The following is a 15212-nucleotide window of genomic DNA, read 5'->3' on the forward strand; positions in this document are numbered from 1 at the left end:
GCAAAAGGCGCATGAATCACTATCCTCAGTTCGGTTCCAACTGTTGACTTCATTTGCTTTTGAGCCTATTACTTAATCGAATTTGCCCAATATTTTGTAAGATGAACTCTGGCCTTTGTTCCAAAAGATAAACACATTCCAAATAATGACAAACTGATTAAGTCACTATGCCAGCAAGTGTCACATTAAGCTTTAAGATGAATCATGATTTGTAGATAATTAAATAAACTTGAAGATCCAATTACCCTGCAGAACTGAAAATTCTATCTGATTCAGATGAGAGAGGTTGAGACGTGAATTGGCCAGTTCCTTTGACTCTGGAGCTGGCAGCAGGAGTTTCCTTCCATACCGTCTTTATTTGATGCATTCCCACAAAGTTGAGAAGGAAAACCTTGATATCTGTATTTCCCGGCCTTTCCATGTCTTTCAAACAAAGTGTCCACTTACAGTGTGTATCCCAATCTCTGCTAAACGTGGTGGTTTTCCTTCATCTGGAGTGATATTCATCTGATTTGACACCGTATACAGGGAGGGGCAAATATCCTTATTGTCAAGTCACTCAGAAGATCATTCTTAAAGTACTTGTAAGTCCCACCAGGTAAGTTGCCACCTGCACAGGATGAAAAGAAGTCAGTCAGAAGCCAAGCTCCTTCTCCTCCCTTACCTGCTGTGTCAAGAAAGTTTAGATAAATAATTGTGCATTTACTTAGTCTGAGCCATTGTGTTAAACTATGTCTGAAATTCCTTATTTAACTTGCACAAGACAGAAAGATGCATTGTTGCTTCTTCTTGAACTGGTAGCTGGAATCTCATTTTCCCCCAGGGTCTCATAAGAGATCAGTAATACTGGTGGAATTTCAGTTCCACCTTCTGTGTCCATAACTTATGCCCTTATATGTGTTGATATTCTGATGTGAGAAGAGACGTAGAATGCTGCAATGGAAACAAAGAGTTTCTGATCCACATTAGCACTGAAAAAAGTCAGGCTAGATGCATGTCTCACCTTATTACAGTAATTCAGGTGAGCAACAAGACATTTGTAATGTACAGGTAAGTTTTACAAGTTGAAGATAGTCTCTATTCCTACTATTACATCAAGTGCAAGACAAAACACAGGAGGCCAGTTTGGGCTTTGTGAGACTTGTAACCGATCTCATGCTCCATTCATTCTTTTTATAAGCATGTATTTACCCTGATAACATTAATACATCATTAAACTCAATCGTTCTACCACCAGGATGTTTTTACTGACTGACTTCCCTATTAAAGAGGATAAAAATTCTGCCTGTCTGTAAGACATGTAACTTCACATTGTATTTAGATGGTGTTATATGTCTACTGGAATACAGAGGCAATTACCTCCTTTTTCCTTTGTGATATTTTTGTTTCTGTTTATATTTTTGTCGCATATGTGTCCTAATGAAAGGGACTACTAAAAAGATGACTGATGGGTAAAAACCATTACGTAAAAGCCAAAAAAGAGCCCTGGAGGAAGGTAATAAAATTTAAAAATTGATGATTGTACACTCGGTGGAAGATGGACTGGTTTTTGACATATTGAAATGACAAAACTTAGGACAAGGGCAAGAATGAGAAGAGAAGATATAGAATATAAGTTCAAGAGTAATACAGACTAAATACCAGAGACTAGTTTGTTACTAGAGAAGTCTAATTCACACATGGACCAAGCACCTCCTGCAGCAAACAATCTGACACTGAGGAAGTGTCACCGGTGTCTATAAATGGAAGTGCTGTTCCAAGAATGAATTTAGACATTTTGAGTCCATATCTGTATGATCAGAGAGACACAGAAAGGGGGCCTGAACCCCCTTTAATAGGTTGTTTCTTTCATCCCACCATGAAGTTGGACCAGCAATTATAGTAGGATGCCAACAGAACAGTTGATTAAGAAGGGAACATATCGATAAACGCATGAAACTCAAGAAGAATGAAAACCAAAGTGTGGACACTGTGCACCTTCTTAGAATTGGGAACAAAACACCCAGGGAAGGAGTTACAGAGACAAAGTTCATAGCTGTGATGAAAGGATGGACCATTTAGAGACTGCCGTATCCAGGGATCCATCCCATAATCAGCTTCTAAACGCTGACACCATTGCATACACTAGCAAGATTTTGCTGAAAGGACCCAAATATAGCTGTCTCTTGTGAGACGATGCCGGGGCCTAGCAAACACAGGAGTGGATGTTCACAGTCAGCTATTGGATGTATCACAGGGCTCCCAATGGAGAAGCTAGAGAAAGTACCCAAGGAGCTAAAGGGATCTGCAACCCTATTGTTGGAACAACATGATGTACTAACCAGAACCCCGGAGCTCTTGTCTCTAGCTGCATATGTATCGAAAGATGGCCTAGTCGGCCATCAATGGAAAGAGAGGCCCATTGGACTTGCAAACTTTATATGCCCCAATATAGGGGAATGCCAGGGCCAAAAGAATGGGAATGGGTGGGTAGGGAAGTGGGGGGTGCTATGGGGGACTTTTGGGATAGCATTGGAAATGTAATTGAGGAAAATATGTAATAAAAATATTAAAAATCAAAAAAAAAGAAGGGAACATATCAGAAAATTGAACATAGTACTACCGGAGGATCCCGCAATACCTCTCCTGGGCATATATCCAGAAGATGTTCCAACCGGTAGGAAGGACACATGTTCCACTATGTTCATAGCAGCCTTATTTATAATAGCCAGAAGTTGGAAAGAACCCAGATGCCCCTCAACAGAGGAATGGATACAAAAAATGTGGTACATTTACACAATGGAGTACTACTCAGCTATTAAAAAGAATGAATTTATGAAATTCCTAGGCAAATGTTTGGACCTGGAGGGCATCATCCTGAGTGAGGTAACACAATCACAAAAGAACTCAAATGATATGTACTCACTGATAAGTGGATATTAGCCCAGAAACTTAGTATACCCTAGATATAAGATACAATTTGCAAAACACATGAAACTGAAGAAGAACGAAGACCAAAGTGTGGACACTTTGCCCCTTCTTAGAATTGGGAACAAAACACCCATGGAAAGAGTTACAGAGACAAAGTTTGGAGCTGAGACAAAAGGATGGACCATCTAGAGACTGCCATATCCAGAGATCCATCCCATAATCAGTCTCCAAATGATGACCCCATTGCATTCACTAGCAAGATTTTGCTAAAAGGACCCTGATATAGCTGTCTCTTGTGAGACTATGCCGGGGCCTAGCAAACACAGAAGTGGATGCTCACAGTCAGCTATTGGATGGATCACAGGGCCCCCAATGGAGGAGCTAGGGAAAGTATCCAAGCAGCTAAAGGGAACTGCAACCCTGTAGGTGCAACAACATTATGAACTAACCAGTACCCCGGAGCTCTTGACTCTAGCTGCATATGTATCAAAAGATGGCCTAATTGGCCATCACTGGAAAGAGAGGCCCATTGGACATGCAAACTTTATATGCCCCAGTACAGGGGAACGCCAGGGCCAAAAAGTGGGAGTGGGTGGTTAGGGGAGTTGGGGGGAGAGTATGGGGGACTTTTGGGATAGCATTGGAAATGTAATTGAGGAAAATACCTAATTAAAAAAATATATATATATATATATAAAGAAGGGGACATATCTCAGAAGAGATGAGTTGCAGGATTCAGAGCTAATTTATCTATGAGTGTAATTATGATTTCTTTATTCTGCTATCATTGATACATCCCAAAATTTCAGCGTTATACCACTTGTATGGTACCGTACTTACGACCAGAATGATAAATGACACAATCAGTAAGAGAATAAAATATCCTCAAGAAGACAAGGTGAGGCTTTACATGAGGGGCCTGACGATCTGGATTTAAGTCTAGGTTCTAAGCTCGTATTCCACCATACCAGGTTCAGATGGCTGCAGCTGTGTTGTCAGTTCCGAGAAAAAGATAAGTGCTGACCCAACCCGCATGCAACCTTGGCTTCCGCAAGGAATGCCAAATGAAAACTTGCAAAGCTTAAGATATCACCAAAATACACATAGGAGGGGGGATTCTTTGTCTTACAATACTAGCAGCAACATTTTTAAATTCATGTAATATTTTGATGACAGATTTAATTTTTTTTTAGTAACTAGCCAGCTACTATTCCAAGAAAGAAATCACTTGCAGTTTTCATGAGAGGAAATCTCAATATATAATAAGTTTCCAGTTTTCATTATTTTGCCCATGAAACTGAGACATTTTTCTGTGGAATCATGTTTCAAAACAAATGCGGTGTGCCAATAAGTTTGTTTAACAAGAAACCTGTTTATTATAGAGGAAATGAAGTTCAGGAATAATGCAACTTACCGTAGCTCTGAGCTTGCCTTAAAAATATTCTGTTTTTAATGACCCCATGCTAAAACAAATGGCAGAATTTCAAAGGTTGCCTTGAGCTAATACAGATCACCACTGTGTCCTAAGAACATGCAGCAGGCTGAAACACTGGCAAGATATTCAAAATGGAAAGTAAGTGGTCATTTCTGCATGGACATAGTAATAGCATTTAAACAAAAGGATTTAAAGAATAACCAGGTTATCCGTGTCTGTGGGACAAACGTCTATGTGGACTAGACAGCTCACACTGCAGCGTGTCACCTTCTTGGCATTCTCTACCTCTTTAAAATATGTTTATGGCTCCTCCAACTAAAGTGTTCTAGCCATAGGGAATAAAACCCTAGTAGATTGTACTGGATGTAATAAATGTGTGGATCTCTCCAGTTTCCAGTGTGTAACAACGTAGTTGACATTACAGCTATGCTTTGATAGAGTGGTCTCACAGACTACACCTCTTACCTCATGGGTTTGTCTGATTTTCGGGTATCCATTTCTCCATGTCTTCTCTGCATATCCTAACTATTAAGGACCCTCAAGCTTCTAACCTCAAGAAACCATGCATTTCTCTCACAATGATGTCTTTGGTCTTGTCAGCTGTAATCATGAATGAAATTTGACATGTCATATCTTCTAGAGGAGCACTTCATTTCCTTCTCCATTAGATGGTTATTTTTCTCTCTCTTCTTTACCCCCCATTTTTTGTTGTCCTAATTATGCCACTTATTTCATTTGCAATAGTAAATGAACAACTTGACACATACATTTAAGTCTGCTGTCTAATGTGAGAACAAACACTCATTCAAAATAACAAGCTATATTATTTTGTAACTCTTAAAAAAAAAAACAAAGTTTTTACTGAAGAGTTCTTAAAAACCAGAAAACCAAAACTTACAGAGTCCTAAAACTAATTTATTAAATGAGAAAGAAATAGGAACCAAAGTTGCATCTTTATAAGTAAATATTTGTTTGATTATCAGCTTCTCAGCTTCCAGATTCACATTTTCTCACCTTCTGCTCACTCTGCACTAATAATAATTCTCTTACTGAGAAGACTAAAGCAAAATCCACAGAGAATTTTCATGGGATGCTGCAACCAGAACTACAAGATGACCCACCTATGAGTACACCCCAGCCTTTACTTAAGTGTTTTTGTGTAGAAGCAGCTCTGTGATGCTGTGATGTATCTTATGTCCTTATGTCAGATCAGAGAAATTTCCCCATTCATAATTCACACATCCTAAAAGATCTGGACCTAGTTGAGGAGGCACAGATGAGCCAGCTTCATGGGTGAGAGAGAGGGGAGAGCTGGCCAGCCACTAATCTGGTGTGAGCCGGTGAGGGTGCCCTCTCCCTTCACCCTTTTCCTCCTGCAGTAGCCAGGAGAGCTGATGCTGGGGTCATGAGAGCAAAAGAGCTAGCCCTGCACTCTGGTGAGCTAGCCCTGTATCTTGCCTAAGCCATACACTGGAGTTGGCACTGATGACAAAGGTACAGTGAGACAGCCCTGAGGGTCTGAGAGAGGGGTAGTTGGCCTCATATCTCACAGGCTATGGCATTTGAGAGAATGGGCCCTATGCGTTGACTGAGTAGCACAGTACAGCTAGCTCTGGAGGAATGGATGCAGGTGAACTTGCATGAGGGCATGAGAGCAGGAGAACTTACCCTACCCCTGGCATTGGGCCAGCATTGGATAGCCTAGTTAGAGAAGGGCTGAAGAGCTTACCCTGGTGGTGTGGATAAAAGACAGCTGGTGGGCTGGCCAGCTCAGTTATCACTTAGGCCTAGATCCAGGGCTCAAAATAGGCCACCCCAAAATCTGTACACTCTGCAAATGGTTGGGACACATGAAAGGGTCAGTCCTGTTGTTCCAAATCTATACGATCTACATGACACAGGGCAACAACAGAATAACAGGGAGGAGTCCCCATGAGGACCTAATATTGATGTCACAGAAGCCAAAGATCTTGAACCAGACCAATAACTCATTGCAGTAAACATTTGAAAGTGAAGATGTGTGGACAGTGGGATATACTGTGGGACACACTGTGACACACCACAGCTTCTACGATTATATAGTTACCATGCTTTGTTGGGGGAGGTTGCAAGGGCAGAGGGCAGATATGAGGGGAGCGAGAGATAAGTGGGACTGGATTGCATGATATTAGACTTACAAATAAAATCAGTACAAAGGGTTCGGGGTTTTTGGTTGCTTCATTGCTTTTTGTAACATTTATTATTAGGTGTGGGCACATTCATTACCCAGTCTGGGTAGCCTCCAGGGATGGTATCATCCTTCAGGCCACTGGCCAAGATGTGGACAGCTTGCAGAGGGGAAAGTAAACTGCTGCTGCCATTCAAAACCATGTGCCTGCTCTGCTGCCCTGTGGTGGCGAGGCTAACCTGCACCTGTCTCCCTTTCCTTCTTTCTAGGGAGGCCCCTCTGTCTACTTGACTATATAGGAAATGTTGCAGATTCCCAAAGTTTGATTGCATCTTTATGTAATTTAAAAATTTGCATTTGAAAACAAAAAGGATCACCAACTTGTCCCTTTCCAACTTCCCCCACCATCACAGATGAATGTGCTGAAATATCTCCTATTTTAAAGACAGAGGCAATGTAAAGAAAGTCCCCTAATACACATATGTAAGTATGGTTTACCACAGGAATTGACTTACACCATCATTAGGCCAAGAACTGAGAACCAGGACTGCTGGTAAACAACAACAACAACAACAACAACAACAATAATAATAATAATAAACAAATGGAGTTAAGGCTTAAGATTCTGCATTGCTATAAATGCAGTTCCCAGTCCAAGGCTGAAGGTGTGAATGCTGAGAGGATAAAACTAGGAGTGGGAGAGGGACTAGTTACTCTGACTTTCTAATGTCCAAAGAGGCCTGAGAACAAGAATGTTCATGCCCAGTGCTGGCTCAGCAGCAGCCAGGTTCTCCTGCTCAAAAGTAGAAAGCAAAAATTACCCTGCTTGCTTGCTCAGGTGACGCCCTCGTGATAACTTGCACACATCAGCAAGAGAAATATACTTTACCCCGTCTTCCAATTTAAATGCCAAACTGTTCCATGAACAAGCCCGAGTTACAATCTCATGAGGTTAATAGTACACATGGAAATGTTGCTTTATCTGCTATTTGGCCCCACTTAGCCTAGTCAAGATGACACAAGAAACAAGCCAGCACCACGCTCTCACTAATTTCTGTTTTTACTTTAAAATAAAGTTATTCTAAAATACTTTCCCCATGTTGTATTCCTATTCTTCTATCAACTCACTTTATTTCAGCTTTATCCAATGCCACATAGAAACAGCTTGCCCCAGGGTGATAAATAAGCCATTTTGTTAAATGTAATCATTAAATGAGATTCTCATAGGTTTTTTTTTTTGTTGTTGTTGTTGTTCCATTGGGGGGGTTGTTTTGTTTTCTAATGTATTGCTGTGCTTGCACAGTTACACTATGCCCCACTGGATTTCAGAACTCACTATGAACTGGAATAAGCCTGGTCCCAAGACTGCTAGCATCCTGAGGAGAGTGTATCTTAGAAAGATTCAAGGCAATGATCTCTAAGTAAGAGCCTCGTGCTGACAGCTCAGGAGTGCAGGTAGCATAGTCTGTAAGCTCAGGTTTTTCCACTTCATGCAACTTCAACACCAACAGCAGCAGACACTAACTTTGTCTTTCTGACTTGAAGCTGACTTTCATCTTACCCACATTTCCAGCTATAAAATTCTCAGAGATGTCAATATAGTCCTCAGAATCAAGAAATATAAGTCATCATTTTCTTCCTCTATTGATTATAAAAGCAGAAGGTGAGTGCTTTCCTTAAGCACAACTTAAAACCCAAATCTTAACACTCTTAGCCATTCCCCATTCCTGGTATGTGAAGTCTACCTCCCTAGCTCTATGTACTCTCCTAAGGTTTTTCTTGTTTTGTTTTGTTTGTTTTTGTTTTCTGTGGTTTTTTATTTCAATTAATACAGTTTTGTGTAACTATTGCATCCATAGATATGAGCATATTGGTGCTGAGTTTTTAATTTGTATGTCATCTTTATCAGGTTTTAACATTAAAGGTAAATACAGATAATAGAAAATGGCGTTTCATGTCAGTGTTACAGTGGGAGGGTCAGAATTGATACTAAGAATTAGATAACGTGTAAAGGAATTTTCAACCATCAGCATGACTGCTCTGGTAAGGGATCACATCCAGAGACCTTCTGGGTCTATGTGATCTGGCTGGAATACAGACACACCCTTCATGCATACCTTCAATCCCTACCAATGTAGATAAGATCAGTTTGTAGAAGGAAGCAGTTATATCTGGAAGTGACATCTAATGAAGGGGCAGATGAATCAGAAAGATTTGACAAAATGAATCAGAGATAAGATATGCCCAACTCACAGGGGAACAGCACAGGAAAGAGAGGCTACTTAAGAGCAAGAGAAAGAAAGAGGGAGAGGGAATGTGGTGTGTGGGGTGGTGGTGGTGGTGGTGGTGGTGGCTGTGGTTTTACCAGAACAGATTTACAGAGACAGGTAGCAGAGAGAACAAGCTAGACAAAGGAAAAGAGAATGCGAAAGAGCCAGAGGGTTAGAACATATTGCCCAAACTAGTATGAGGCCAAGCAGAGGAATCCAGTGAGAATCTGAGATAAGCCAGATTGAATCAGTCAGCTTGGAAAATTGGATTGTACAGAGGCTAGAATCTTCCAGGCCTAGGCATAGGAATAGTTCGAACAGAGAAAAAAAAATGTTCTAGTCTCAGCCCAAATCATGTATTTACATTGCTTGGGCAGAGCTCATATCTCATCCCATCATCAAAGGAAATAAAATTGATATTTACAATAATCATGTTTTCAGAATGTTTTTCCTGAAAATCCCAACCACATTAACTCTTGCTTGAAAGCATTTTATCCCAATCAGAAGTTTTCTCAAGGTTTTCCCAGCCTTCCCTCATTTTCCGTGAAGGTATCAGACAAGACTCATTTATATTAGCAGAACAGGTTGATTGGCACCATTTTTTTCCATTTCCCCTTTTCTGTTTGAAATGCTCAGAGCTGTGAATCTGGTCTTCCAAATGACATACTTGAAAGAATTAATTAATGCAGATTTAATGATGACTTTCATTTTTGTACTTTCAAAGACTCCCCAACATCTGTGGGAATCAAGAATCCAGAAACAAACTCCAAATTTTCTTTTTCTTAAGGTATTTATACTAGAAAAAAAGAAATAATCAAAAAGTGTTTTCTATGTTGGCTTTGGCAAATCATGAGACTGAATGGACCAGTAATCTTTCCAGTGAAAAACTCCTGCCCTCAATTATATAAAAATATACTTCACTAGTCAAATATGGAGCACTGAATCATAAAAATGAATTTTTCAAATATTTCTCACATTTGAGATGACATGTTTAACAATACACAACAACTTAATCATCCCAATGAGAATTTTTGGTATGATTAAAAACTATTCTGCCAGTTTTTTCTTACATGTATTTACATAGATAGGCACAATTACATGAAAAAATGTACATCACTTGGAGTTCCAAGGGGAACCTCCCAAAGAAACATGATTTCTTGAGTTATTGTTTGACTTGAGAAAAATTTTAGATAGAGATTGCATAGTAAAAGAAGTAAACAAAAGTAATTTACTAGAGTGTCTTACTAATTATGATGTTTAACATAATTACTATTTATAAGCAGTGATTCATTTGGTTATTACCTCTTCAAACCAGTTGCCTTTCTCTAAAATTTTTCTTGCATGTCCTCCAAAAATAAAAAGGCATTCTATTATTTTGTTTTGTTTTGTTTTGTTTTGTTTGTTTTGTTTTGTTTTGTTTTGTTTTGGCAGTAGACACTTTTCCCTTTTTTTCTTCTTTCTTTCTTTCTTTCTTTCTTTCTTTCTTTCTTTCTTTCTTCCTTTCTTTCTTTCTTTCTTTTGTTCGTTTTAATTAGATATTTTCTTTATTTACATTTCAAATGCTATCCCCAAAGTTCCCTATACCCTCTCCCCGCCCTGCTCCCCTACCCACTCACTCCTACTTCTTGGCCCTGGCATTCCCCTGTACTGGGGTATATAAAGTTTGCAAGACCTAGGGGCCTCTCTTCCCAATGATAGCAGACTAGGCCATCCTCTGCTACATATGCAGCTAAAGACACGAGCTCTCAGGGTACTGGTTAGTTCATATTGTTGTTCCACCTATAGGGTTGCAGACTCCTTCAGCTCCCTGGGTACTTTCTCTAGCTCCTCCATTGGGGGCCCTGTGTTCCATCCAATAGATGACTGTGAGCATCCACTTCTGTATTTGCCAGGCACTGGCATAGCCTCACAAGAGACAGCTACATCAGGGTCCTTTCAGCAAAATCTTGCTGGCATGTGCAATAGTGTCTGGGTTTGGTGGCTTATTATGGGATGGATCCTCGGGTGGGGTTCTTGATTTTCTTGTGTTTTGCAAATTGTATCTTGGGTATTCTAAGTTTCTGGGATAATATCCACTTATCAGTGAGTGGATATCAAGTTATTTCTTTTGTTATTGGGTTACCTCAATCAGGACTATATCCTCCAGATACATCCATTTGCCTAAGAATTTCATAAATTCATTGTTTTTATTAGCTGAGTAGTACTCCATTGTGTAAATGTACCACGTTTTCTATATCCATTCCTCTGATGAGGGACATCTGGGTTCTTTCCAGCTTCTGGCTATTATAAATAGGGCTGCTATGAACATAGTGGAGCATGTGTCCTTATTACCAGTTGGAGAATCTTCTGGGTATAAGTCCAGGAGAGGTATTGCTGGATCTTCTGGTAGTACTATATCCAGTTTTCTGAGGAACCACCAGACTGATTTCGAGAGTGGTTGTACAAGCTTGCAGTCCCACCAACAGTGGAGGAGTATTCCTCTTTCTCCACATCCTCACCAGCATCTTCTGTGACCTGAATTTCTTATCTTAGCCATTCTGAATGGACTGAGGTGGAATCTCAAGGTTGTTTTGATTTGCATTTCCCTGACGATTAAGTATGTTGAACATTTTTTCAGGTGCTTCTCTTCCCTTCTGTATTCCTCAGTTGAGAATTCTTTGTTTAGCTCTGTACCCCATTTTTAATGGGGTTATTTGAATGTCTGGAGTCCAGCTTCTTGAGCTCTTTGTACATATTGGATATTAGTCCCCTATCCCACACAAGATAGGATTAATTATCTTGTAAGCATCGATGGTATAAATTTAAACATCTTCAACTCAATTGTTTTTTAGACCTTAAAATAGTCCATAATTTTATCTTGATTGGGATCATTAAGTTTCAGTCCTTCTTAGAAGGAAGAACAAAATACTCATGGGAGGAAATACAGAGCCAAAGTATGGAGCAAAGACTGAAGGAAAGGCCATCCAGAGACTGCCCAACCTATGTAGCACAACATGGCCTTGTTGGGTATCAGAGGGTGGAGAGGTCTTTAGTCCTATGAAGGCGTGATGCCCCAATGTAGGAAAAAGCTAGGGCAGGGAGATGGAAGTAGGTGTGCAGGTAGGGGAACACCCTCATAGAAGCAGGGGGAAGGAGATGGGATAGTGAGTTTCCTGAGGAAAAACTGGGAAAGGAGATAACATTTGAAATGTAAATAAAGAAACTATCCAATAAAAAAAAAGATTTCCATTGCCATGTATAAATTATTTGACATAACATAACTTTAGGGCATGTTAAATCATATTCTTTTTCAATGTCCATTTGCTACCAGAAAATTCTAAAGGCATCCTTGTAGGAGCACAAAATATTAAAGGAAAATATATGAGAATTAATGGACAATTGTGCTCTTTTTATATATTACAATGTTGGTCTTTCAATATATTATAGTACCACCAAGAATAAATCATGTTTATTTTCCACGCATCCAACTTTTAAACCCTTTCCATAAAATAGGAGCCAAGATGTGAGAAACCAGAACATTTTTGAGATATTGAGAAAAATGTATATTTTAAATCTACTAATTTACTGATGAGTACATTCACAGACATTAATAGATGTTGTTTTATAATCAAATTACATACTTTTTCTGCATACATTTTCATTTGTCAAATGTAGTTTGTGATTTATTCTTGATGCACTTTAAAAAAAACCAATAAAGATAATTTGTTCTCTCATACAATCAACTTAAAAATCATTATAATCAAAGATGATGTAAGAATGCACATTTTGAAATTGAAAACGTACTATAGGAGACAAAATAAAGATCCCAACTAAGTTTGAGCAAAAAAAAAATGGGAAAGAGATGAGAATGACCTTTTTACCTTTCCAAACAATGATTCCTTTTCAACATCATTTTTACAGAGGGAGTATCATTTTCAGGCAGGTATTTTTGCATATACAAGATTGACTAAGAACATTTCCCTTCTGTTTGTCATAAAACATCTTTCTCAAATAAGTATCTGACAAATGGAATATGTTGTTGAGACAAAGAGTGGAAAGGTCACTTATTTCTTTAGAAATAAAGACTATTATCCAATGAATGGTCTGCTGTTCAATATAAGCATACATTTTTATTATCTGTTATAAGCTTGCTTTATTATTTCAATAGACTAATGTTGAATGTACATTTCTTTTGTTTTTAAAAATTAAAATATACTTGTGTCATTTCTCCTTTTGATTTCTTAACTTCAAGTTCTCCATAGCCTGACCCATCCTTCCTTTCTCTCAGGTCCATGACCTCTTTTACTCAACAAAAGTACACTTCATTCCAGTAAATTGTCAAGGATCTGTGGCTATTAGGAACAGCTAAGCAGCCAAAATGTCAGCACTGCTGAAATAAATGCTCTTGTTAATGTATAAAAATATAAATCGTGTTTGTGTGTGAGTGTGTGTGTGTGTGAGTTTGCACGTGTGTGTGTGTGTGTTTGTGTGTGTGTGTGTGTGTGTGTGTGTGTGTGTGTATCCAGTGAAAGAGAGATTGATTAAAGCAAGATAATGAAACTTAGGGGAAGGTAGACAAGGTGTAGAGGGGAATTCCAAGCAGATATAATATATTTGTTAATAAACTAATATCCTGTCAAGTTTACAAATATAGACCTGTTCATTCTATTCTAATAATTTAATGTTTACACATTTCTATAGGTCCTCATTTTGTAGTTTTTATTCTTATTAAAATGTATTATATACTATATTTTGATTATATTTTTTTACCTCCCACAATTCCTCTAGATCTTTCCTACTCACATTTCTCTATGCTTTTTTCTTTATCAAAAGCAAAAAAAAAACAAAAATCCAAACAGACTAAAAGTAATCCACTACCTCTGGCTGTTACAATATTTTTTCTCTACTATATTGGTCTCTAATCCTTGAGAAAGGGGGGCGTTGTTAACCCTATACTATTTAGAGCTGAGTCCTGCAAAGCCTTTACTCTCTATACCCCATGCAGTTATGGGTCTCTGTATTAAATACCATCTCCTGAAACAAGAATTAAGAGCTGAGTGAAAAGAGGCTCTGTGAATATAACATCTCATTAGAAGTCATCTTGTCCTTGTGTTCCTTTAGCAAAATACGAGTGGTAGTTTTTCTCCTGAAGTCCATGACCTACATAGTCTCAGGTCTCAGCCACTTTAGTAGTGAGTTCTACCTTACGGAGTGGGCCTTAAATCCAATCAAAAATGGTTGATCAATCCCATAGTATCTGTGCTACTGTTGAACCAGTATGTCTTGCGGGAAGGTTGTGGGTCAATAATTTGTAGATGTTGATGTTGAAGATTCTTTACACCTCCAAAAGAGCGCAGACTATTTCCCAGCACTAGTCAGGATGAATGAAGCCACCTATTGGAGCACTAACTCAATTTCTCCATATGCAATGACACATGTAAATTGTGTCTTCAGTAACAGGGCTTTGCCATCAGATTATGGGGAGTTACAAATAGCTTCAACATACCCCATGATATTTTCTGGAATGGTCTCTTTGGCCAAAAATTCAGCAAGATATCATCCATTCCTGATACTGGAGATTTTACTTGTAGCATAAGGTGTCTATTTGAAATGTTATTGCCTTCACTATATGGTGGTTCTAATCAGTCTTTCATAGATGTATGTATTTTATGAGGCTTCTATGTAGTAATTTCCATATGATTTTTTGAAACACCTTTAGTGTTAGTTTTATATATTTTTATAGGTTTACTTATTTTAATTTACCATTGTTAATAAAATAAATTGTATAAAATCTTAAACAGTTATATAAGGATATAAGGATCAATTGCATATATTAAATAACTAATCATTTGTTTGCTGACCTGGAAAAGTTTCCTTCATCACATGCAGAATTCCAAAGTACAGATATGTAATTATACACTTGGTTTTATTTATTTCTAGTATTTTCATACCAGAATTCACTCCTTTAGTAGCTATAGCTTCGTAATATAATCTAATTTGGTGGATATGAAAGTATCCACCAAACTAATGAATGTTGAATACTGGTTTTCTTTTAAATAAACTTAATGACCAGACTTTCAGATTCTAGAAAATATCTTTTTAACATTGCTACTGTAATTTTACACTAAACTTAAACACTAGCCTGAAATCAAATGTGATGACAATGATGACATCATGTGTTCCTATATTTGGAGGAGGAGTTAGATTCACATATTCACTTATATTTCTTTATTCCAAATTAGTTGATACCTATGGAAAAATACGTGGACCTTCCTACTTATACACCATATGTACACACACCGGAATGTGTATATCCATACAAATAATTCATACAATGGTAGCAACACTTGTGAAAATTCAGTAATGAATATCACTCTTGCCTCATCTTCATAGGAAAATGTGTAAAACCTGTACTTTTTGTGCATACGGCTGCTTTTTATTGCTTTAGAAT

This window comes from Mus caroli, unplaced genomic scaffold (assembly GCF_978045245.1).
Source record: "Mus caroli unplaced genomic scaffold, Mus_caroli_1 scaffold_15, whole genome shotgun sequence".
In the NCBI taxonomy this organism is placed as follows: domain Eukaryota; kingdom Metazoa; phylum Chordata; class Mammalia; order Rodentia; family Muridae; genus Mus; species Mus caroli.